The sequence below is a fragment of the Equus quagga genome, chromosome 2 (assembly GCF_021613505.1).
Source record: "Equus quagga isolate Etosha38 chromosome 2, UCLA_HA_Equagga_1.0, whole genome shotgun sequence".
NCBI lineage: Eukaryota > Metazoa > Chordata > Mammalia > Perissodactyla > Equidae > Equus > Equus quagga.
In genome coordinates this window covers 179,431,241-179,457,479 of record NC_060268.1, presented here as the reverse complement: position 1 = coordinate 179,457,479, position 26,239 = coordinate 179,431,241, and the positions used below count along the sequence as shown (strand labels likewise).

Genomic DNA, 26,239 nt, shown 5'->3' with positions numbered 1-26,239 from the left:
CAGAATAGCCAACATAATACTGAAGGAAAAGAAGAAAGTTGGATGACTGACACTACTTGGCTTCAAGACTTACTATAAAGCTATAGTAATCAAGACAGTATGGTACTGGCAAAGGAAAAGAGAAAAGATCAATAGCACAGAACAGAGAGCCCCAAAACAGACCCACATAGACATAGTCAACTGGTCTTTGACAAAGGAGCAAGGGCAATACAATGGAGAAAAGAGACTCTTTTCAACAAAATGATGCTTGAACAACTAGATATCCACTTGCAACACAATGACCATAGAACAGATCTTGTACCCTTCACAAAAATTAACTCAAAATGGATCACAGACCCAAAGGCAAAAATCAAAACTATAAATCTCCTAGAAGATAACATAGGAGAAAACCTAGATGACCTTGCAAATGGTGATGGCTTCTTAGATACAACACCACAACAATGATCCATGAAAGAATCAATAAGCTGAACTTTATTAAAATTAAAAACTGCTCTGTGAAAGACAATGTCAAGAGAGTGAGAGGACAAGCCACAGACTAGGAGAGAAAGTACTGCAAAAGACATATCTGATAAAGGACTGTTATCAATGATATACAAAAAACTCTCAAAACTCAACAATAAGAAAATGAACCACCTGACTAAAAAATGGAGCCTGAACAGATACCTTACTGAAGAAGATACACAGATGACAAATAAGCATACGAAAAGATGCTCCATGTATATGTCATCAGGGAAGTACAAATTAAAGCAACAATGAGATGCCTCTACACACCTATTAGGATGGCCAAAATCCAAAACACTGACAATACCAAATGCTGATGGGGATATGAAGCAACAGAAACCCTCATTCGTTACTGGGAATGCAAAATAGTGCAGCCACTTTGGAAGACAGTTTGGCAATTTCTTACAAAACGAAACATACTCTTACCATAGGATCCAGAAATCAGGTCCCTTGATATTTACCCAAATGAGGTGAAAATTTATGTCCACACAAATATCTGCATACAGGTGTTTATAGCCGCTTTATTCATAACTGCCAAAACTTGGAAGCAATCAAGACACCCTTCTGTAGGTGAATGGATAAACAGACTGGAACACCTAGACAATGAAATATTATTCAGCACTAAAAAGAAATGAGCTATCAAGCCATGGAAGAGACAGAGGAAACCTAAATGCATGTTACTAAGTGAAAGAAGCCAGTCTCAAAAGGCTACACACTGTATAATCCCAGCTATATGACATTCTGGAAAAGGCAAAACTATGGAGACAATAAAAAAAGATGAGTGGTTGCCAGGGGTTAGGAGGGAGGCAGGAACAAATCCAGGGAGCACAAAGGGTTTTTTATGGCACTGAAACTATTCTGTAGGATACTAGAAAGGTGTGTCACTACAGATTTGTCAAAACCCACAGAAGGTACAACATCAAGAATAAACCCTAATGTAAACTACAGACTCTGCCCTAGGATACCACCCAAACTCCTGGGTGTCGCATGGGAAGTCTTTCACCATGTGATCCTCACTCACCAGATGAGCCTCTCCCATCCCTACGCCCATTCCCCTGTACCCCAGGGACACTGAACTTGGGTAATCCACTGCCAACCATGGTTTTGCCAATCCTGGTTTGGGAATAATGTCATTTAGTCTGTATACTAAATTTTAAAAGTCAGGGGCTTTTCTTGCCCACATGTGGTCCAGGACAGATCCTTTCTATAGAAGAACATGAGAATTGGTGTTCTTGCATCCCACGGGTCCTGTGGGTGACTACGGGTGGTCCTGTGAAAGGAGATCTCCTTTACAAGATGGCAGGATGGCCAGGCACAGAAAAAGCACGCTCTTAAACTCAGTGAAAATCTGTCCCAAGGCAACATAAAATGACAGAGGTGTTAGAGTTTGTAAGCATAGACAAACACATAAAATTTAAACCCAGAGGACTGATTTGAAACATTTAAAAAGAGAAACAGACTTCTAACATAAAGCGTGAGGGATCCTCCAGTTCCTCCACAGTGTGTCCTGACACCTGAAGAGGCAGTGCAGGACAAGGATTCCTGGTAGAGGAGCTTTTCAATGTAGATGAGTCTGGCTTGCTTTAAAAGAAGATATCTTTGAGAACTTTTACTTATTCTGTTCAAAAATCTGTATTTAGTTTTTCAAAATTAAAATATACCTATTTTTCCTGATCACATAAATAAATGTGATCACTGTAAAATGTTCATTGTAAAAACAACTGAGAAAGAGAGCGAACCAGAATCCAACATGTTAGTGGCCGCCCCATGGCATAAATTCTTCTCTATGCAGATGCGACTTTTACCTCAGTCATAGTGTACGTGATCACTCAGAACACACAGCTTTCTGCAGTCCTCGAGTACTTTCCTCCTGCCTGTCCCCTTGTACACTCCCCAGTGTACATAATCCACGAGCTAACCTCCAGTGTGTCTGTGCACACCTTTCCCTATGCACACCATCACAGACAGACAGGTGCTCACAGGTGTAGGTTCTGTGGAGATGACAATGCCCTCACACATTTGGTTCTTCTCACCTATGGATGCATCACAGAAATCCCACCCTGGCAGCCCTTAGGGGTCTCATGTAACCCCTGAGGGCTGCATATGGTTCCATAATGCAGAAGCAGAACCATCTTTTTTCAACCTTTCCCTATCGATGGGCTTTCGCATTTCTTGTTTTATCTTATTTTTTGCTATAATAAACATTCTTCTGCATATGTCCTTACTTATTGGCCCTGAAATGAGGGCAGAGTCTGACTTCCCATCTCTTTCCTCCCAGGACCTTAAGCAGGATCATCTACTTAGAAGGCGATCAATATCAGTCAAACGGTATAGGCACGGATGCCATTCATGCTCCATGTATTTTGACACGTTTTCTCTTTGTGCTTAGGCCCTGTTGCAGAATCTCTGATTAAATAATTTAACTCAATCACTCAATTAAATAAATACATATGTTTATTTTCAATTGCTTGAGGATTTCAATGCATTTTATGTATTTTTATCCGTTAAGACAAATAAGGAATCATTTAGAGGAAGAATTATAATTTCATTGACACCACTATAATCTGTCCCAGAAGCAATTTTCCCAAAGTAGAGCACAATATTACCACATCTTTGGGCTGATATATCAAGAAAGCTGAAATTCCTTTGAAGCTACATAAGGAAAGTGCAAGAAATAAAGTTTTACATTGTGGGTTTGTTCAGAATGCACGGAGCCTGTGGACTCTTCCTAAGTGGACTCCGACGCCAGAAGCCCACAAAAGCAGCTGGACTATCTCATTGGGAAGGTCAGTTGCCTCTGGCAGTCTCAGAAGGGTTGAGGGAAACACAGCTATTTCTGGGATAATAGTAAGAAACCAGAGGGTCCCTCCTTCGCCTGTCACAGCATTCAACCGTCAGTTTGACTTCCCTTCACACACAGGTTGCAGAAGGCACCCAGGCCTTCCCGACATGGAAGGGAAGACCAGAAGAAAGAAGCCATTCCTCCTGCAGCCCGTGCCCAGCCTCTGTCAGAACTCAACACACCAGGCACTTCTCTGTCAGGCACTAACTGACCCTCAGTGTCTGAGGGCGCTTCTCAGCCACCTCCCAGATCCACCCCAGTCCGTCTCGGTCCACCCTCACCTCAAGGTGAAGCCTCAGCACGCACCGAGGCTCTCTCAGAAGCCTGTGGGCTCCGCAGGGGACCTTCCACGGAGGCACGGCGGGTCAAAGGCAAGCGTCCCACAGAGGTGAACTACCACCTTCTCTTCCTCTTCAACTTCATGCAGGACCAGGAGAGAACCCAACACTGGCAGGTGCCTCCCAGGGGTGAGCCAACATCATGGATAAAACACAGATTGCACTTCTGTGTCCGTTTACCTCAGAGCAAGCAGGTGAGGAGGGAGGGGTGACAAATCTTGGGGAAGGAAATGCATCACTGACAGGAAAGGAAAACGGCTCTGGACCTCACCCTTTGAAGCTTTGAGAAAAAGACAGCTCCCGCTCTGCCCAGATATCTCACTCTCGTTGGCCCCTGTGACTGCCCTGGGGACACATGACCTATTTCCCCAAGGACGTGTCGTAACAGTGAGTCTCTGGTTTATTGCCAAACCCTGTTCCTGTGGAGGAAGGCAGCACGCACTCCATCCACATCAGCTTCCTCTGCAGCAAGGCTGGCCCTCAGTGTTTGTGACATTTGTCATGAGAAAGGGGCCTCCTCAACAAGAGCTGGGAGCAGACAGTGAAACACAGGTGCCCTGGGCAAGGAGCTGAAAGTCTGGCTGGCACATTGCAGGCTTGATGCACAAGGCCAGACAGGGACATCTTTTGCCCACTGCCAGTTCATTCTGGAAGCTTCCCCACCTGCCAGTTCCTCAAATCACCTGGCTCCGCCCTGCACACCTGTCACAGGAGCGGCACAGCTGAGAGGGGAGGCTTTTAGAGATTGTGTGATCCCAGCTCCAAATTCGCTCGTTAGTCCAACGAGTTCAAACACCAACCATGTACCAGTGCTGAGCTAAGTTCTGGGGATGAGGGGAAGGAGTGAGGAAGCCGCATGGCCTCCCCTCATGTCCAGCAGAGGAGAGGGGCTTGCAAGCAGATCAATGCCACCAAGCGCCAGAGGCGCTGTGACAGCCACAATAAGCCCTCCCCCTTCCCAAACTGACCCTCTTCCTTTCCACTACCCAGATAGAATGTGCTGCCAACCTCCCAGCTGCCTGATCACCTGGGGGCTGTCCTGGCACCTCCTTCTTTTTCTCCAAACATCTACCTAAGTTACTGTTTCCTGAAAATTGTGCTTTCTGAAAACTTGTGGAACTGGCCCACTTTCTCCATCCTGTTGCCACTCACCTAACTCAGGGCCCAATTATCTCTCACTGTAACAGCTTCCCAACTAGTCTCTTGCTTCCAGGCTTGTACCTCTATGAGCCTGTTATGCACATGGAATCAGCGGGATCTTTCATACATACAAATCCATCTGTCACTCTCCTGCGTAAACTCTTTAAATGGCTTTCCACAGTATGCTCAAATTCTTTATAAGGACTTCATGGTCTGATCTCTGCCTACTTTTCTAGCTTCATCAACCTATCCATCCATGGGTAGATCAATCACCTACTATCCATCTACCTGTCCATCCACCCATCCATCCACCCACCCACCAACCAATCAATACTTACTGCCTACCTCCCAGAGCTGCTCATCTGGCCCTAACCGTCATACTGTCATTACGACATCACAGCTATGGTCTTACTCTTTTTTTTTTTTTTAAACTGCTGAAGCTTCAGTCTCTTTTTCTTTTTTTAAAGATTTTATTTTTTTCCTTTTTCTTCCCAAAGCCCCCCAGTACATAGTTGTATATTCTTTGTTGTGGGTCCTTCTTAGTTGTGGCATGTGGGACGCCACCTCAGCGTGGTTTGACGAGCAGTGCCATGTCCGCGCCCAGGATTCGAACCAACGAAACACTGGGCCACCTGCAGTGGAGTGCGCGAACTTAACCACTCGGCCACGGGGCCAGCCCCCTATGGTCTTACTCTTAATCGCCAGTCCTGCTTAATACCCTAGTCTGGTCCCTGGATCATCACTGAGCCCTCTGTGCAAGAACTTACCCTGGACTTCAGCCCTTCTGGCAGCAGGGCCCTGATTTGCTGTTGCCCTCCACCCTGGCCATTTGCTGACATATTTCCCTGATGGGAACTCCTTTGCCTGCTCTTGGGTTCCACAGTGCTGAGTTCCCCAATTTGTTGGGACAGTCCCATTGCTTCTTATTAGATTCCTCAGCCCCAATAAACAATGGGAACCCCTTCCTCCTCCTTCCCCAAAGTCTGCAGCCAGGTCAGCACTTCCCGTCCACACACACCCCCCAGCCAACACTGACCACCCCAGTGGGTAGGCCCAGCTCTGGGCAGGGTCACTGCCAGCCTGCCTATCCAGCTGCTGAGGAACAGGCCTCCCCAGCTCTGTTCTGGGACTGGTGGAGGTGAGGGCTGGGGAAGCTTGAAATTAAAAGGGTCAAGGGAGGACAGACAAAATCCCTCTGGGAAGCACTGACCAACTGCAGAGTCAGGTGGTACCAAGACCGCCAATTCCCTTTGCCTGAGAGAATGAAATCGGGTACACCTCTCCTGCCTGAGAGGCCTCCAGACCACTCCAGGCAACAAGACTTCGGGGGCTTGGGTCCTGGTGGGTGAGTCCTCACGTGACACTGGCACTGCCTACTGTGGAAGGGGCCTTCACCGTGCTCCCTCCAAACAGGGCAGGAGGCTGCTCCCAACCCCGACCCTTCTGTGTGGGAGAAGACCTCACAGGGAACTTCAGGAATCAACAGAACCCTGGAGGAAGGCCCAAGGCCCTTCAGGCTAGTGGGAGAGAGCTGCTAAGAAAGGACTAGCATGTGTTATTCCTCAAAACAGAGGTTACAGGGCAGCAGAGACTGGCAGTCAGGCAAGGGTGGGGGTTCCTTACAAATAGTTATGGGAAAAAGTGTAAATCTTGATATAGCCCAGATTTTTATTGATGAACACATACCACTGCAGTATTCAGAAAAACGTAAATTTATAAAAAGTCGACATAGACACGAGCATGTTTTGCTCTGAACTACATGTATAGGGAAGGTTTCCTTAAATGACCTCTCTCAAGTTTAGAGACTCTTATTGTTTTCGTTAGGACAGGATGTGGCGATGCTGGCGGAGTTAACAAGGGAAGGATAAAATCATGAAGAAATTATCAGGGTTTCTGTTAGACCAAAGAGATAAAAATATGAAAGTCATTCAGGAATCCTGGCCCATGTGATAAAAATTAGCTCTGAGTTCAAAGACGTCTGGGCCTTGTGATCAGAGAAGCAGCCCTCAGGTTCCTGCTCTTGTAGGATCTTTCAAAAATTGTGGTAAAATATACTTAACATAAAATTTACCATTTCCACCCTTTCTGAGCGCACAGCTCAGTGGCATTAAGTACATCCACAGCAAAGCCATCACCACCATCATCTCCAGAAGATTCTCATCTTCCCAAACTGAAACTCTGTCCCCAGTAAACAACAACTCCCATCCCCACCCCCAGCCTCTGGGGGCCTCCACCCTGCTGTCCGTCTCTGTGAATTTGTCACTGGCTTATCTCACTGAGCACAATGTCCTCAAGGTTCATCCATGTTGTAGCCTGTGTCAGAACGTCACTCCTTGTGAAGGTGGAATAACGTTCCATTATATGGATACACCACATCTGTTTATCCATTCATCTGTGGATGGACACTTCGTATGATTTGGCTTTCAGCTCTAAAGACAAAGGATCAAATTGAATTTGATCAAATTGACCAATTAAAGGCATAAGTTTGTGAGTTGATTTGCTTCTTTAGACCAAGGATATTGTACAACTTAAAGAAAAATTTTATTTTATAAACTTCCATTTTAGACAGGTAGGTACACAGCATCCAAACCCCTGACTCCTCATCTCCTCAACAGTCTTCCATTCCTCATGATTCGTACAGCCTCCGATGGCGAGCAGATGCAGCAAGATCCTCGGTTCCCTTTGCTTAAAACATCCTCCTGGAATTGAAGGCTGTCTTTTCATTTCCACTCATTCTCATGACTTCTGACACGTTGATCGCAGGCTTCCTGGCATGTCAAGCCACGCTTCTACATGCTCTTGATTGGCCTGCAGGAGAGCTGGCCTGCATTTGGGGCGATGATGACCTATTTTTCCCTGTGAGATATTATGAGAAGACACCCAGTTTCGCAGATAAGTGTCAACATTTCACCCATTTTCTTTGCCTTTTTCTCCACTGTTGACACAGTCTGGGCTATGCTAATGAGATCACCGTGTGTCCACATTCTCGCCGTGGCTCTCCACTCAGCCTAGAGGGAGAGATGGGCTGCCCTCGACAGTCCAGGGAGACTGGACACAAAGGCAGAGCCCTCAAGTGTGCCCATGGGGATCTGGCTCAAGGAGTCTTAGCAAGACGGAGGAGGTGGAGCTGTATTCTGGAAAAGGCAGGGGAACAGACATCTGAAAGTAAAGAAATGAGCCAAGAATGCATCAGTTGGGATGGAGAACCAACCTCCCAGAGACCAAACGCAGCCAGGAAGCACATCCTAAGAAGTCACCTGGTGCATAAACAGTATTTTATTCAGTTTTCCACATTTTTTAATTTTAGCATTTGACAATGAAATCTAGATGCCCAACTTCCCTTGAAAAACCGGAAGATGTGCCCCTGGGGCCGCACTCTGTGCATCCACGTGGGCTGACCCTGAGCAGGGGCGCCCCCTGTGGTGGGGGTAGGGGCTGCTCCTCCCAGCTCAGGCAGGCCCAGCTCTCCTGGTCCACGGACCGCACCTGCCTGGCATGTGCCTTTGTGACCCCTCTTGGGGCTGCTGTGCGAGCGCACAGAACAGAATGGGCACTCGGTAAATGCATTGTTCCCAGGACTGCTGAGGAATCCCGAGACGGGGAAGGAGGAGGCAGAGGGTTCTAGTTGGAAGGAAAGTTTAATCTGTAGTCCCTGATTTTAACACTTGGAGACATTCAAAATCAGAGCGCCCTCTGCAGCCTAGCACAAGCTCTGCTTTTTCAGTGGCACTGACCTTGACCTCTCTGACATCCCAGGGCTCCTCCTTACACCAACACTGCCGCTCTGCAGTTTCCCATCCCGCCCTCTGTGCTTTGCTAACCTACTGCTCTCCGTTCCGAGAGGGGCTCAGAGCAGAGCCCCGGCTTTGCCAGCTCAGTGCCTCCTCCTGGCTCCACGTTCTGCTCCGCTCAGGCTCAGGTGGGAAGCCCTTCACCTGTTCATTCCCTAAGCATGTGCTAGGCCCTTCTGAGTACCAGGGACTGCCAGGCACCCAGGGCACAGGGGAGAAGCTCACAGCCTCTAGGGGACACGAACAAGTGAACTGGGGGTCACACACTGTTGGACAGGTGCCATGACAGAGAAGAGGCCTGTGGACTTGTTCATTCTATCTCCCAATCCCAGACATGGGGCATGGAAGCATGCCTGTTGCATGGTAGAAGGCCTAGTGCTCAGAACCACGCCTGGCCCACAGCAGGAGCCGCAGTAACACCCAGTGAAGGGAGGAATGACCCAGGTGCAGGGGAAGCAGGAGGGAGGAAGTCCCTGAGGGCTTCTCGGAGGAAGGCATGATACTTGAGCAAAGACTCGGATGAGGGGTGCATGCAGTGGGGGCATCCCAGGCTGCACGAACAGCATGCTGAGTGGGTGCAGTTCATCAGGAGGAGCGTGAGCCAGAGTGCACCCGGGGGACAGCGGGATGGGAAGTGTTGCAGGTGGGCAGGGGTCCGGTAAGTGCTTTGTTCTCTAGGTTAAGCAGATGGGGCTCTTGCAGGAAGACGCTGAGGAGCTTCCAGGATGTTTAACCAAGGAAGCGCCAAAGTCAGGGAAGGGTTTTCAGAAAGACACTCTGGGGATGGATATAGGATAGACCAGAACTGCCTCTCCTTGCCTCTCCTTCAAGGGCCATCTCTGCCCTCTGGGCCCTGCCTCTGCTTGGGGCTCACTCACCTTGGAAGCTCTTTCCAGGAGCCTTGGCCCACCATGGCTGGGCGGAACGTGCCTCCTTGGGTGCCTCCTTCACTTTCTGTGTATTTGAACTGCCTCCCCAGCTGGACTGGTATCCCAGTGAGGTCCAGGCCATGCTTTCTCTCTCTACATACCCCCTTCACATAGAGCTACAGGGACCTGCACCCCACTGACCCTTCAGAAATGTGTGTCACAACTGCTAATGATAACAATGAATCCTATGTTTGGGCCTCTGGCTTGTTTTTTCTGGAACAATGAGAATTCAAATGTGAGACTCTGCACTCATCTTTCAAAGATAAAACTTAACATGTACTGGATATTTGCTATTGAAGAACAGGAAGTTTCTAAAAATAAAGAATAGTGTAGGAATAAAAAAAAAGGGTCCCAAGAAAAATTCTTTAACTGATGGAATGATTCCTTTTTATTAGTAAAGGAAAAAGTTTTAAAGTCATATTTTACTGAAAAAGCTATAATGTGAACCACAAACCAATGATTTCACTCGCTGAAACATCTGGAAAGGCTCGTCACTGGAATGTTATGCTACTTAAATATAATGAATGACGGGGACTAGCTCGCAGCCTGTGTTCAGAAAGGCATTCATGAAATTCCGTTCAAAGGGAGGGGAACAGTTTGCCGCCGTAGCAGGCTTTTGCGTGTTGGGCGCCTCCAGTTCTTCACGGAAGATGTGATAACACAGCATCCTAATTCACTCCAACGTGGAGCTCCCTGGGATTTTCAGGTCCAGGCAGGGTCAGAGAGAAGAGATTTGGGGTCTGAGGATGGACATATTGCCTTCAATCAAGGTGGCCGGCTCAGTTTCTATTTTACCAATTCCAAGCAGTTACAGTAGCAGTGACACTAATTTTATCAACTTACTCCCAACAGTCCCAAAAAAGAATATTAAGAAGGCATATTGTGGGAAATGTGTCTTAAAACTGTAAAAAGTAAAAAGTAATATCCATCCAGTAATCCTACTTCTGGGTACAGAGCCAAAGGGAATGAAATCAGTATCTCAAAGAGGGATCTGCAGCCCCACGTTTATTGCAGCATTACTCACAATAGCCAAGATATGGAACCAACCTAAGTGTCTGTCAGGGGATGAATGGATAAAGAAGATGTGATGTACACATACATATACACATCATGGAATATTATTCAGCCTTAAATAAGAAGGCAATCCTGCTATTTGCAACAACATGGATAAAACCGGAGGACATTGTGCTAAGTGAAATATGCCAGATGCAGAAAAACAAATACTACGTGATTTCACTTCTACGTGGAATCTAAAAAAGTCGAACTCATAGAGCAGAGAGTAGAATGGAAGTTGCCAGGGGCTGGGAGGTGGTGGAAATGGGGAGATGTTGGTGAGAGGGGACAAATTTCCAGTTCTCAGGTGAATAAGTTCTGGGGGTCTAATGTACTGCATGCTGACTATAGTTAATAACACTGTATCATATACTTGAAAGTTGCTAAGGGAGCAGATCTTGTATTCTCACCACACATGCACACAGAGGTAACTACGTAAGGTGATGGAGGTGTTAATTAGCTCGATTGTGGTAATTATTTCATAATGTACACGTGTATCAAATCATCATGCTGTACACCTGAAACATATACCATAAAAAAGTAACATCCACGTGAAAAGTATTTTGAATGGAAGAAAATATAAACTTACTTTTTTAAAAACGTGTATTTAACCAACAATTACAGTCACAACTGAGCAGTGCTCCGTGATTAGAACTAAGAGAATTCCAGCTCGACGGTACACACTCCCTAATTAAAGGGCTGCTATGCAGGCTGGTTCACAGCAATTATCTAATTTAGAGATTTTTTTTCATCAATTCCCTTCACAGTGAAGAAACTGGGTCCCCAACACGGAAGCAACCTTGCACACAACCAGTCATGGCAGGACAAGGCGAGAGTGCAGATCTCTTGACTTGTAAACCAGTGTCACACCCTGCTAGGCTGCTATTCTGAAATAGAGGGGAATGAAAGCTTTACAAATATATATATATATATAAAATGGTATTATCTACTTGAATATTATTCATTCATCTTTATTAATATGTCTGTGTAAGAGCCACAGAGTTCACACACACACACACACACACAAGCACACAAGTAGCTTATTAAAAAAGGCTTGGGCAAGGAACTCCCCCTTTCTTCCCTTCTGATATTGATTCTGCCTGGATGAGAAATGACCCTGGGGCCTCTGTTTCCTCATCCGCAAAACGTCATCCCTGGTTTGGGCAATTGCTAGAACCTCATTTCAGATCAGAAAGTCCAGGATTCTAATTATAAATTACTCTCACGGTTTAATTGGGACAAGTGTGAAGTTTCAAATCAGCTGATTTTCAACAATTCCAATATGACTGAACTATACAGGGTGCTGGAGAGGAATCTTAACCAAATGATTCATGAGGAGGTGCCTTTTACTCCTTCCTGAGGTGGGGAAAAATGTAGATTTTAAAAAAGGCATCGTCATGTGAGTAAATACACTCAAGTCACATCTTTAAAACCTTAATCCCACTAAGAAACGTTTTGCAGCCAGGTCACCAGAACCAGCACCTTCACTTTTTCATTTGGTTTGCTTTCCAAGCATTTTCAGGAATAAAGCTATCGGAGTTATGTCTGCATGAGAACGTAATTGCCTACAGGAGGGAGGAGCATATAAACACAGGGATTACGAGTCTCAGATCTCAGTACCCCTGTCACTCACCTCCGTTGTGCCAAGAATCAGTATTTATATCTCTTCAAGGACGACAACAACAAACACTTGGTCATCTTTAAACTGAAGTGGAATTAGAACTTCTCAGCGAATTGGCAGCTAGAAAATCATCTGGGGGAGCAGTTCCAAACACTCAGTGAGCTGGCATAAGCAGTTTTACGAGTTACAACACTCACCGACCTGGGTTTCAGAATTAGCTCCTCAGTACGATTACAGATTCTGGCAAACCCAGACATAGACAGATAGATAGATAGATAGATAGATAGATAGATAGATAGGCAGCTAGATAGAAACTAGCCACTATTAATTACATACCATGAACATTAAATTAGCTCAAATAAAGTCACTTCAAATTACATTTTCATTTAAATGATAAACCCCAAATCCATACTCATTTATGAAACAGTCTTGACACAAACTTCACTATGGGATTGCTATTCTGTGCCACGATCAGTGAGGTTCCTAAATTTTTTCTTTTTATTTATTTATTTACTTACTTATTTTTTAATATTGGCACCTGAGCCAACATCTGTTGCCAATCTTTTTTCTCTTCTTCTTCTCCCCAAATCCCCCAGTACATAGTTGTATATTCTAGTTGTAGGTCCTTCTAGTTGTGCTATGTAGGACGCTGCCTCAGCGTGGTTTGATGACTAGAGCCAGGTCCATGCCCAGGATCCGAACCGGCGAGACCCTGGACTGCTGAAGTGGAGTGCACTAACTTAACCACTGGGCCACAGGGCCGGCCTCAATTTTTCTTTTTAAGTATGAGGTAGAAAACAATTCTGTCACCATTTAAAAGATGACATCAACCCCTAGGAGACCTTATAGAGAGTAATTTTCAAATTTAAGTATGAAATAAAAGGCGTATTGTATTCAGTGAAAAGCGAAGGGTTGGCTGCCACTTGGGGAGGCGAAGGAAGAGCGTGTCCCCCATGCACTCATGCCAGATGAGTGTGTCCCAGACACTGCAAACCTGAGCCTCAGAGGCCACTGCCACCTGCACATCAAGGAGGAAGGTGACTGGGACGGGGCAGAGGGAAGGAGGTCTTGACAGCAGACATTGAAAAATCTCTACTTATTTGCTTCACGGCCATAGTAAGGAATCAGGCAATTTGGGGCTTGGTCTAAATGACCAACACTGGGCGCTCCTTCCAGGACCTTCTACCTTGGCGAGGACCCTGGGGGAGGTCCCTGTGCCTGTCTGGGTTCTTAGCAGACCCTGTCTTGGGCACTGGAGGGAGACTGCAGCTCCCTACTGCCTCCAGCTAGCCCTGCAAGGGGGCGGAAGCATCTCCAAGCCAGGGTGCTCTGCAAAATGGATCAGAGAAGGTGCCCTTGGGTGGAGATGGGGTCCTGCTGGGAGAAGGGGGGCACCCCTGGGGCAGCACTGGGAGGAATGGATGGAGCTTCAGGGCCCAGATGCCAGCTCAGGCCGGAAGGGCCTGTGTCATAAACAGCTGCCACAGAGCAGGTGGCTGCATCTGGGCATGCCAGGAGGAAGGACAAGGAGGAAGGCCAGAGTGCCCCCTGGCAAAGGGACTCGAGCCTGGGAAGTGGGCTGGCTGAGTGATCTCACATGCCTCACCAGCTCAGAGCCTGAGATGCCCCCAGGGCTGATTTTTGTCACAAAAGCTCTGCCTCACTCACGGCCAAGCAGCAAGCTGCCTGTGAGCAGGGCCACCTTGGTACCATGGGAGCAGGAAACCACAGCCTCCTGGGCAGAGGAGGAACGAGGAGGACTGGACGGCCCCCAGAGGGGCTGCTGGCACGGGTTGGGGGTGGAGAGGATGGCATTGTCAGTCTGCATTGTCAGTCATACGTCCTTGCCGCCAGCCTCTCCTTGGAAACGGGAGGAGAGGAGGGCAGACACAGATGGGCACACCCACTAATTAGAGGGTTGGCAAATGCCACAGAGGTATGTAGAGGCAGAGGCGGTGATGGGGAGGACAGAGTCAGGCAATGCAGGGTGGGCCGGAAATTTCCTTTCAGGACAGATGCTCACAGTGGGGTCCCGTGTTCAGTGTTGCCGCCGAAGAACAGAGTAGCCCCCTCCTTCCAGGTCTAAAGGAGGAGGCCTCCCAGTGGGTGCTGCCCCTGGGATGTGGAGCCTCACAGATACCCAACTCCGGAGGCTGTGTCTTATGGATGGGCCACCACCCCACAGCTGAGCCAACAATTCCCACACACACGTGCTGAGCCCCTCTTGCGGCAGACATGTCAGGCACCCCAGACGCAGAACGGGAAAATGCAGGCCCCTGCTCCTCAGTGCTCCAAACCCTCAGCAGAGCATCGGGCTAGTGGGGTGGGGATGAGCTTCTCTTTGTTTCCCAAGAAAGGGAACACGGGACCGAGGGTGTCTCGTGTAAGCTGGGTCAGATCGGCCCCCAAGTTTCCTAAACCAGGTCTGAGCCAAGAAGGTGACAAACGTCCAGCATCCAGGGAGCCCACCATTTCCTAAAGTTGTGCTTATCCTTGGGGAAGAATGCAGCCTTCAGGGAAATTTAAACCATCACCAAGCTGGCCACGAAGTAAATTAGGTTTTCCAGTTTGGAGAGATAGCCAAGCTCAATTTGCAGATAGCGTCTTCTTTCTTGAAGAGTGGATTTCAAAGACAAGTCCCAAAAGGTAAATGTGTGTGACTCTCTCCAAAGCAAATAAATATTCTAACACTTTAAAGGACAGGAACATTGTCTTAACGCAACATTCACACTCGGGCTCTCAACAGTGAAGCCAGAAAATGAACACCAGTGAGCTGAGAATGGACCTGCAGGGGCGGCTGGCGCCTGACACCTTCAGCGAGCCCATGTACAGGGCTAGGAAAAAAAGGAAGCTGAACCTCATGGCTTTTCATTTTGCTTTCGATTCCAAGATTATCCCCTGCAAAGAACATTCATTTCAGAAACCTCATCTATTCTTTAATGGTCCTAGAATGTTTCAGACCAAGTGTGAGAAAGAAAGCTGAATGAGTTACAACCACCAGAATGCTTTCTCTCTCTACCTCTGTGTGTGTGTGTGCGCGCACACGCGCGCGTGTGTGTGTATTTGGTTGTTTAACCAGCAGGTGTCTAGCTCTTCCTAAGTGACAAATTGTTTTCTTAGACATTACTTCATTAAATCCTGCTATTGAGATGATCGTTTCCATGATGGGAACATTGAGGCTTGAGACCACAGGACTTGCCAAAAACGGCCCAGCCTGGAGGGGTGGGGGACTGGAGAGAGAAAGGCTAACCCCACGCCCTCTGCTCTGCCACATGGGGTAGACCCATCTTTCCAGGTGAGAGAGGTCACCCTGGGCAACCCCATGGAGGAAAATAATGATGTGCGCTTAGGATTACTTTCTCCATTAAATGCCAGGAAACCTCAGACACAGTCTTGATGTTATAATTAAACAGCTTTTTAATATTAATTTGTGATTATGCTTGCAAGAAAATTCCTAGGAAACTTAAAATATGCCATACATTTGAGCAGGTTTTCCTCTATCATACATCAGAATTCTCTCAGAGTTTAATTTGGCCCATGCTGTAAACAATTCCTCATTTTCATTCAGAATGTGTAGCATGTTGCTATGTTTTCAGGAAGGAGAAAAATCATCTTAATTTATGTAAAGAGTATTCCTAAAGATATGTATAATAGAGTCCGTGAGGCATAAACACCAAATGTGTAAACATCACAGAATTATCCCAGCACATATTGTCTGGGAAACGGAAACAAATCCCTTTGCTACAAATAGGCACTCGGGAGAAGCTCGAATTTTGTTATTTTGCTGTTAATGCGTGTGCCAGGGGGTGGCAGGCAGAAACCTAAAAATATCCCCCAAGATTCCCACTCCTCGGCTTTGTCCATCAAACGCTAAGCTAGGTGCTGCTGGGAAGGGACTGTGCAGATGGAATTAAGGTTACTAATCAGCTGATTTTAAAATAGGGAGATTTTCCTGGATTATTGGGGTGGGTTCAATATAAGGACAGAAGAGGAACAGAGGGAAAGAGACATGTGGCAGAAGGAGACGGCAGAGATATCTGAAGCATGAGAGGGACTCCCCCAAACACTGCTGGCCCGAAAGATGGAAGAAGGGGCCCAGGAGCCAAGGCATGGGGGCATCCCGGAACCTGAGGACCACCCCAGCCGACAGGCAGCATGGAAACAGGGAGCTCGCCTGAATGACCTCGGCAGGGGAGTCATCCCAAAGCCTCCAGCAGGGAGCCCAGCCTGCAGACACACCGAGACTCTAAGCATAGAGCCCGCTGAGCCATTCTGTGCCGACTTCCGGCCCCGGGAAAGTGTGGGATAAGAAATGGGTATCGTGTGGTCATTTGTTACAGCAGCAACAGGAAACTGATGTGGGTGAGTGGGAGTATGGCCACGGGCACACACATGTGCAAATGACCAAAAGTGTCCTTTTTCCACGCTCCTTTCTTTATAGCCGAAGAGAAAAGCAGCATAGAAGTGATACCAGCAAACTGAAGCTGCAATGATGTGTGTACATGAGACTCATGAGACTTGCAGTGGCCTCCACATGGCTCTGCTTTATAACTGTTCTTGTCTTTTCATCCCTGAACATCTTCATTTTCCCACAGGGACTGAACACAGCTGGAAGGCAAGAGTCCTTTTTTTATAACTCTTCTTCCCCAAACCATAAGCACTTAACACATATTTACATAGGCTAAGTGTGCCAAATATAAAACTTAAGCCATCTATTTATCACTAAAGCTCATTCTAAAGCAATAATTAACACATGGTGGAGTTCTTCACCGTGGTATAATTTTTGTGTGTGTGCCAAACATTAATTTTCAACATGCACATGGCATTTACTTTTCCTTTTTAATTTTTTTTCTTGCTGATTGGGAAAGAATAGAATCCTAAGTAAGGCCCTTTGTTGAATTAAAAAACTACAGCACAACATTTCTGTATCTTATATCTTCCTTATATTCCTTAATAGAAGAACTACAAAACAAAACTAATAGACTGATTATAAATAAGCATATGGTTCCTAAAAATGTTATCCATTAAAGACTGTACTGAAATTTGACTCAAGATTCAGTTATGACTAAGTTGAAATTTAGCTGCCCACTTAAAAGAGTCCATAAGGGACTTTTCAAAAAATATCTCAACGAGATAAAAAGCATTTTTGCTGGGAGATGGGTTCCCCTGGGGAGCTGTGATAAAAAAAAAAACAGGGATCAAAGCAGAAAAATACGCTAGTCCACAACGTTGTGGAGATAACCACAAACAGGATAAAACACACATGCATACTTTTATTGTGAGTTAAGAGAGAGCTCCTAATTCTAAGCTGGAATAGGACCATTCTCCCGGAACATGCTGGTTCACATTTTTCTTGAAACGCAAGATTCCTTCTATTTGGGTAAAGAATCAAAGAGAACCAAAGAATTTCATAAATAAAAATAAAAGAAATGCCTTACTGCTCACTGAAGAGAAGGGAGGCACAGGGATCCTGCCCACACGTGAGGGTGATGTTTTGAAATCCCTTTTTATGTACACAGAACAGAAAGACAGAAGGAGGGAGCAGTGGTATATTCCATTGTGGGCAAGCTACTGCCTTCAAAGTCGTGCGTGGCAGTCTTTGAGCAAGGTAGATGTGCCACAGGAAAGTGCAAAAATGTAAAGAATAAAGACATTTTAAAGCTAGTGCATCTTCCAAGGGTTCTGAACCTTCCTGGTAACATGGATGACTTTGGCCAGCTAGTGAGCTTATTCTCAGCATAAAGCTTATAACTGCATAACATAAAATATATAGGACCAAAACCCCAGTTTTTAAAATGGGCAAAAGATTTGAACAGACACTACCAAAAAAGATGTACAGTTGGCAAATAAGCACAGGAAAAGATGCTCAATACCACCAGTTATTAAGGAAATGCAAATTAAAACTGCAATGAGATACCACTGCTTGCCTATAAGAAAGGCAAAAATTTAAGAAAGGAAACAACTGACAATACCAAATGTTGGCAAGGGTACAGAGCAAGTGAAACGCTTATAGACTGCTGGTGAGAAAGCAAATGGTACATCTACTACGGAAATAGTCTGGAAGTTTCTTATAAAGTTAAATATACATAACACGCAATCCAGCAATAAATCCTGCTTGCTTATCCAAGTGAAGTGAAAATTTAGATTCACACAGAAACCTACACGCACATGTTATAGCCATTTTATTCATAAGTGTCCCAAAATAGAAACAACCCAATGTCCCTCAAGTGGGGAATGGTTAAACACACAGTGGGACATCCACACAATGGCGTACAACTCAGCAATGAAACAGCATGAACTATCGACACACACCACAACGAGAATGATTCTTAAATCCCTCTGCTAAACGAAAGAAGCCAGACGCAAAAGGCTACACATTGCATGATTCCATTTACTTGACATTCTAGAAGAGGCAACGCTATAGAGATGGAGAGCAGATCAGAGGTTGCCAGGAGTTGGGGTGGGTTGGAGGGTCTGATTCTAAAGATGCAGCAGGGGAGAACTTTTCTTTGGGGAGGTAACAAAACTTGTGTGTCACGATTGTGGTGTTGGTTACACAACTCTACGCATTTGTCAAAACTTGTGGAGCTGTACACCAAAAAGAGTGACTCTACTGTGTGTAAATTAAAAGTAAACTCTAAAAAGATTTTTTAAAATTGTTCCTACCAGAAAAAAAAAATTCAAGGTATGAGGGATATAGGATTACAAAGAAAGTCAATGATATGGAAATAAAGGTGTAAATCTTTTCCCTATCTAAATTTACAGACTCTCTGAATTCTAGCCACAAACTCTCAAGAGACCCCCGGTTAAGAATCCCAGAGTCCAGACCAACATGCTCAGGAAAGCTATGGAGAAAAGAGTCCCTGTGGCCAAAACAGTTTGCCATGTTGATGTTCCCTGCGCCTTCTCAAGGGCGCCTGCTACTGGCCACAGCTCTCAACTCATGTGACCACACCTGGCAGAGCGCCTTGCGGGATGCGATCCAGGGAACGCTTTGGAAAGGTAATCTGGATTCTTGAGGGCAGTGACCATGGTTTCCAAACATTTGTGTCCCTAGCACGTGGCCCAGGTAGAGACTTGATAAACTCCTGTATTTGTTAAGCAAATGAAATAGCTTATCTTTGCTGATTTCTAAAAAAAATCAATTTTACCTATTTGCCATACAACTCAGACTTCAAGGAATTTACTCAAAATACTTTATTGCATTAATAATAAGGATTTACATAATAATTTAAACATAGAAAGGAATTTATAACTGTACTATTTACACAGCATACATCATAGAAGAAATTAACCTGAAAAATTACAGTTGATAGAACCCAATTCCATAAGCCAACATGAAGGCAAAGTATTTCCTAGTTTTATTTTACAATGCATATTAAACTCCTTCCCCCTAATATAACAGCTTAATGTTGTAACTTGAAATGTATACCAATCCAATGCTTAATTTTGCTTTTAAGATTAAGTAGAATATGTATAATTTAAAAGTGATTTGAAACAGCAAGCGGTGTCATTTGGGCTTACAATTAATGAGGTTTTGACAAATGCAAACAAATTGAATGCATAAACCCATCCACAACATTCTCTGTATTTAACAGACATGTCACTTTGCATGGCCAGACAGCTAATTTTTGTTTTCCAGCGTGAAAGCTGATGTACGGTGACCTTGACCTCTGACACAGCTCTCAATGTTTTGTTCAGCTATAAAAGTTGAGCTGAAAGGACAATATGAAACCAAATGCTATGATTTTTTTCTAATGTGACGTCATAGACACAGCCCTAAGCCACCAGATATTGTGCTTTCCAAAATGTTCTTTTGAAGGTAGACACACATTTCCAGTACACAATTCTGAGTCTGTACCCAGGATAGGATGTTTACTAGTTTCTCCTACTTAGTCAGCCTTGGAGATAGACTCAGGATCAGACAAGCATGCTAATCTCACCCAGCACAGCAAATCTGTCACACACCCAGAAGAAACGGTTCTAGGCGCACAGAGAAAAACCATTAAAGACATTGGGAAAAAAGGACATGGATCGACACTGGAAAACTTGCAAAATAAGGATGGACAGAATCAATACAAACCAATGATCATGTGCGTGTTTAAAAACAGTCAAAGAATTGCCATATCTGCATTGAGTTTTGTACTATTTCCTTCCTGCTCAGATATTCCAGGCTCCAAGGAAACAAACACAGGCCTGTCAATAACAAACACGATTTACTGAAGGAGGGAGCGGGCCAGGAAGTGAGTACACGGAAGACGACCGGATAAACAAATGAAAGGCAGCTCAGAGAAAGGTTTCTTTGTTAAATTAAAGGAATTTTAAAGTTTGTCCAGATGCTTCATCTGATAGGTCTGAAAACCAGCAAACATGGAGGTTGGAAGGTGTGTGAAATCCTCAAATTAAGTTTCTTTGAAGTTTTGCTTTAACTATAAATCTGAAGGGTACCACTAATGCAATTTATGAATCTTGAGAAAAAAGCAATCCAGGATTACTGTATCTGGGAAATCAATATTCTAATAGGTTTTGTAGAATGCATCAATCTTAGTCAAAAAATGATGTTGTTTCTGTGTTTTATACCCAGAAACAATACAAAATATGGAGAAAGCCTTTTAAAAGGAATAAACCATGGTGCTTTACATAATAATAGTTCTATAATAATATTAATAGTAAATGCAGTAAAATGCACCAGGTAAATAGGAATTCTTTTTCTTTTTCTTTTTTATTTGAGGAATATTAGCCCTGAGCTAACATCTACCACTAATCCTCCTCTTTTTGCTGAGGAAGACTGGCCCTGAGCTAACATCTGTGCCCATCCTCCTCTACTTGATATGTGGGATGCCTGCCACAGCATGGCTTGATGAGTGGTGCTAGGTCTGCACCCGGGATCCAAACCAGGGAACCCCAGGCCACCAAAGTGGAGCGAACTTAACTGCTACACCACCAGGCTGGCCCCTTATCATTCTCTCTTAAAAGGAAAATCAAATCAGGAAAGTGATTCAGGATTCGCTTTATGCCCCAACATGGAATCAGAATCACCTGTATTCTGATATAAATGACTAAAATAACCCACTCAAAAATGTTATTTATTGGGACTGGCCCGTGGCCAAGTGGTTAAGTTTATGCGCTCTGCTTCAGTGGCCCAGGGCTTCACTGGTTCAGATCCTGGGCACAGACATGGCGCCACTCATCAGGCCACACTGAGGCAGAGTCCCACACAGCACAACCAGAAGGATCTACAACTAGAGTATACAACTATGTACTGAGGGGCTTTGGGGAGAAGAAAAAGAAGAGGAAGAAAAAAAAGAAGATTGGCAACAGATGTTAGCTCAGGTGCCAATCTTTAAAAAGAAAAATGTCATTTACTGTATTTTCTTTAGCCACATCTTTTACTCAGAGATGTGACCATCTCAAAATCATGGTCTGGAATTTCAGAAGGAGGCACAAAACCAGCTGCCGAGATCCGCGGGTAGCATGTTCTTCAAGCTCCTCCTTCCTCCTTGTCTGGCAAGATGCCCTGCTTGGGGAAGCAGCTCTGCCACCTGCTAGATACATGGCCCTGGACAACTCATTTGACTTCTCTGATCCTCAGTTTTGCTAACCATAGAATGGGCTGACATCTTCTACACATTAAATCTGAAATCCAGCCACACTAAGCGAATCCACCACCTCCTCCTGTGCTTTCTCAGACTCAGGCACCTTGCCACAATGGGTATGATTCCAGTATTTAAAGGAATGTGTTTTTGCATAACACAGTACCTGAAAATGTAAGCCAGCACTTCATCTAGTGCCAATCAATGACACCGATGGGTTCCAATGCTGGAGAAAAACGAAGCCAAATTAGACTTATGAGACATTAATACACTCCAGGTCTCTAAAAAGCCACCTCCCTAAAGGTGTGTGAGAACCTAGCGCCGTGGTAGAAGCCACTCCAGTATAGTGGCCTGTTCCAGGAACCCTGTGGGTAAAAAGCGACAAGAGCTATGAATGTCCCTGACCCTTGGAGGCACCTGAATGGCAGCTATCATTAGCTCTCAATCTCTCAGTCTCTCTCTGTCTCTGTCCCTCTGTCTCTGGTCTCCCTCCCTCTCTGTTTCTCCATCTCTTTATTGGATTATGACAGCAGCCTCCTGACTGGTCTCTCTGCCTGTTCTTCATCCTTGTCTGATGATTATTCTGCTCCCGTGGCCACCAGGACTGTTCCGGACACACAGAACCTGTCACCAGACTGTGTGGCGCAGAGTCGGAGTCTCTCCGTCCTGCTCACCACGCCCATCCCGTCCAGGCACCTGCCCGATTTGTAGCCTCAGCTCCCTGCGCCCTGTTATTCAGGAAACAGGAACGCACCTCCAGGAAACCGAACAAAACATTTCTACTGTAATGTGAAAGCCTCTCACAGAAGAAAAACATGTCCAAGGTGAATTTCCAAATGTGACTCATGAGGTATAACAACTAAAGATGCTGCTCCTACACTCATGCAAATGCTCCCATCCTTAGTTCTTAAATACGCTCTTAAAACAGCCTTGCAGGTAAGAGAAAACAAATACTAGCTCTTTAAAAAATTTAATAGCCCATGCTTCCTTCCAGAAGACAATCAATTACAATGGAGAAAGAAAAATGAAAAAAACCCCAAACTCAGTGGTTTTTTTCACACAGTTATCTATAAAGCTGTTCCACTTCCTCACTAAGAGCAAAAGGAAATCTAAATATTGGATACGCTGCCTCGAGACAATGCAACAGAGAGTCTTGATCTTAAAATGAAATGGTTAAGAAGCGGTTGTTTGTTCTCTAAAAGGATTAGCCGCTTTACAAAAGGATTATCTGCAGACTTCTAAAAGGTATTAAGCTTAGCCGGTGTATATAAACCTTGATTCAAATTAACATAACTGTTCCGGAATATATTCATATTGTAATACTGGACATACTCGCAGACAAAAATAACCCTTGAGCTCAGCAAAACCGGGTGCGGTGAGTGTCTGCTGTTTGGGGGCTGCCCTCAGCAACATGAACTCTCTTCCCGCTTTTTGGCATCCCCCTCACGTGAACCCTCGGTGGCTCAGAGCACTCCGCCTCCCAGGGTAGGATCCCCAGCTGGACCCACCCTCCATGCACCTGCAGTCAGAGTTCGGCAGGGAGGCGACACAGGCTCCAACAATCAATTGTACCCAAGACATCGACGCTTCAGGGTGAGTTGCAGATCCAGAGATGCTTGAGAACTATTCAAAGAGGCCACAGTTTCAAGGGTCCAGTGGCAGGAGTGCCCAGCAGCATCGGCCGCCATGAGCCACAGGCCAAATCCTTACCAAAAGCTTCTGTGGCCTGGCCTTGACTGCAGTTCAGGCTGCCAGCCTCTCGGGCTCCTGCCCCTTTTCTGAGCCTAATTCTCCAGGCTTTCCATTGACTCTGAGAACTATCCAGGAACCTTCTGTCAAGTTTCTTTTCTCACAAAGTGAACCAGAGTCACATTCCATGGTGTACAGCTAAAAGCCACAACTAATACACCCAGGAGATTGAATGAAGATTTCTCACTGACACCCACTCTTTGGAAAGGGCTGGTCATTCTTCCCTGCATGAATAGGGCTAACCTGTGTGATCAATGGGATATCATGGAAAGGACAGTGTGACTTCCAATGCTAGGTCTTACAAGATGTTACAGGTCTGACTTGCTTTCTCTGAGATCAGCCTCTCTGGGGGAAGCCAGCTGTCAGGGTCAGGAGGACGCTCAAGCAGTCCTGTATGGATGGGTCCATGTGGCAAGGAACTGAGGCCTCCTGCCCACAGCCAACATCAGCTTGGCAGCCATGGAAGCAGGTCCTCCAGCCCCAGCCAAGCCTTCAGGTGTGCTGGCTTCAGACAGGTGAGATGGGACAAAATTGCCAATTCTGTTCCAGATCCGAGAAAATGGAGGTCCATGCTAAAGACTGCATTAGCATAGTTCATAGGAACAGCCCCATCAGTGCCTGGGAATGTGCATTTCCAAGTATCCCAGGGGCCCCTCCGAATGCCTCTGCTTAGAATAGGAGTGGTACGGATGTCTGAGGTCTTCCCGCTTTGCTGCTTCATTACAACTGCTACTTCCTAGCAAGCTCAGCTACACTTGGATCAACACACTATAACTAAGCATGTATATATTTTTTAAAATAGATTTTAAAATTACGTATTACTGAGAGTTTTTAGGAAAGATGAAAGTGCCAAGTTCTGCGGGTCCCTGCCAATTCTTCCATGTTCTGTAACCCACTGGGACGCTATTGAACATTGAGCCAGCTTGTCCTGGTTAATCTTGCAGTTTTTCTTGCTTGATCATCAAATATTCCCCGAATATAGGGAGGCAAGACGTGCAGAGGGGAACCCACTGGCTGCAGGCTGATGGCAAAATCCTGCTGATAACAACATATCTGCCTGATCTTGTTTCTCCAGAACATCTCCCCACCCTTCTCTTGCCCTTCCTGATGAGAAGAATCACGCTTTTGCCCTTATAACTCATCCCCATTTAGGGCACCAACTCTTCCTCGATGAAAACGCTTAAGAGTTCATTCTCACATCTTCCTGTAATTTGCTCAGACACCCAGTTTCCCAGAGACATCGGCTGCCTCACACCGTGGTTAATTTCCTTTTTTATGCATCTTGACACAGTATTTAAGCCTCCACCCAAATGCACCTTGTACTCGTCATGGATATTTTCCAGCTTAAGGCTTCTGCAGGGAAATCTTCCCCTCTAGCACACAAGACAGCCCAGCATCCACACACATGTCACTCAGGTCTGCGCTGCTTGGTCAAGGGGCTCAGCTTCCACAGCCCTGAAATCAGGCAGCGGGAAATGAGAGCAAAGGAGGGGGCGCCCCTTCTGAAGGTGAACCCCAAATTCCAGATTCATGCAGATCCCACCAGAGTTACCTAGAAGTAACATACACCTGGTTTGGACACTACATTAAAGAAAGAATGTGACACCAACACTAGGGTATCTTGAGAGAATTTTTCTCAAAGCAGAAACTCGCCAGGGGGCCCTTTAAAGCTAATTCAAAATGATTTTCAAATCAGGAGCCAACGTGCAAATCATTCCATTATTCGGCTCCTCCCAGACTTGTAGCACTGACCTTAAGTCAGGGTCTCCCCGGCAGGCCCCTGAGGCAGCGCCCAGTTCCAGGAAGGCCGTCCCCTTGGACCGCCTCCTGCGATCAGGCACTCAGATCATCTCTTTGACATTGGGCAACAACAGGGAGAAAACACTGCACATTTCTTGGACCAGCTCTGCTATTACTCATTTCAAAAGAATGGCATGCCAGCCACTCTGACGGGTGAAGTGCCAGCTCCAAGCCCTCTGGCCTGGGCAGGAGGGCAGGGCAGGAAGGCCACCAGAGGCACGAGGCGGCCCCAGCTGCCGACAGAGCCACAGCCACAGCCACTGGGGCTGGTGTCTGGGGTGCGGGCCCTCACTCCGCCAACTCCAGCAGAGGCAAAGGGCCTGCAGGAAGGTGAGCTCAGTGAGGTATGGAATTCTGGAATAAGAAGCCGCAGCAGTGAAGCTGAGAATGGGAAACACAAGAGAGAGCGGAGGGCTCAAGATGGGAGCAGGGAGGGGAGCCAGGAGAGGGCAAGTCCCACCAAAGCCGCGGTTGGTGAGCCTGCTGTCCACCCACCTGGCCCTTGAGTCAGATCTCCTTTGTATGTTAAGGTTAGGAATGGAGTTGAAGGATGCAGATCTACTATAAGATGGCTGGAACTCCTTATGAGAAAGCCTGGCAAAAGTGCCACCCCACTGGTGTTTCATCATGTGCAGAGGCCGCAGTTCTAAGGGCAGAGACACAAGTGGAAATAGGGCTCCTCACGATACACACTGCTCCAGATCCACATGAAGGGAAGAGGACACGAAAGCCCCTCTCAGTCCCATGTAGCTGACACGAGGACCGCAGGGAAGCCCACGAGCTGTGTCCCAGGCTCCCTCACCACACAGAGCCAGGCTTAGCTCAGCACAGCTGGCCTCCTGGGGGCATCCCAGGAGCAGACAGACAGACAGACAGACATGG

The 26,239-nt window shown here is 46.0% G+C and overlaps 1 protein-coding gene across 4 annotated transcripts in view; it reads right to left on the bottom strand.

Annotated features, from left to right (window-relative positions):
- The window catches only part of PTPRE (protein tyrosine phosphatase receptor type E), a 172,533-nt gene that overhangs the window by 133,191 nt on the left and 13,103 nt on the right, over positions 1–26,239 (bottom strand). The window contains exon 1 of one of the 4 annotated variants that reach the window (XM_046654338.1): positions 3,625–3,930. The exons of the other annotated variants lie outside the window; for them this stretch is intronic. The gene's annotated coding sequence lies outside the window, so the exon portion shown is untranslated. Of the gene's footprint in view, positions 1–3,624; positions 3,931–26,239 lie in introns of those variants that run through there. 4 annotated transcript variants of the gene reach the window in all.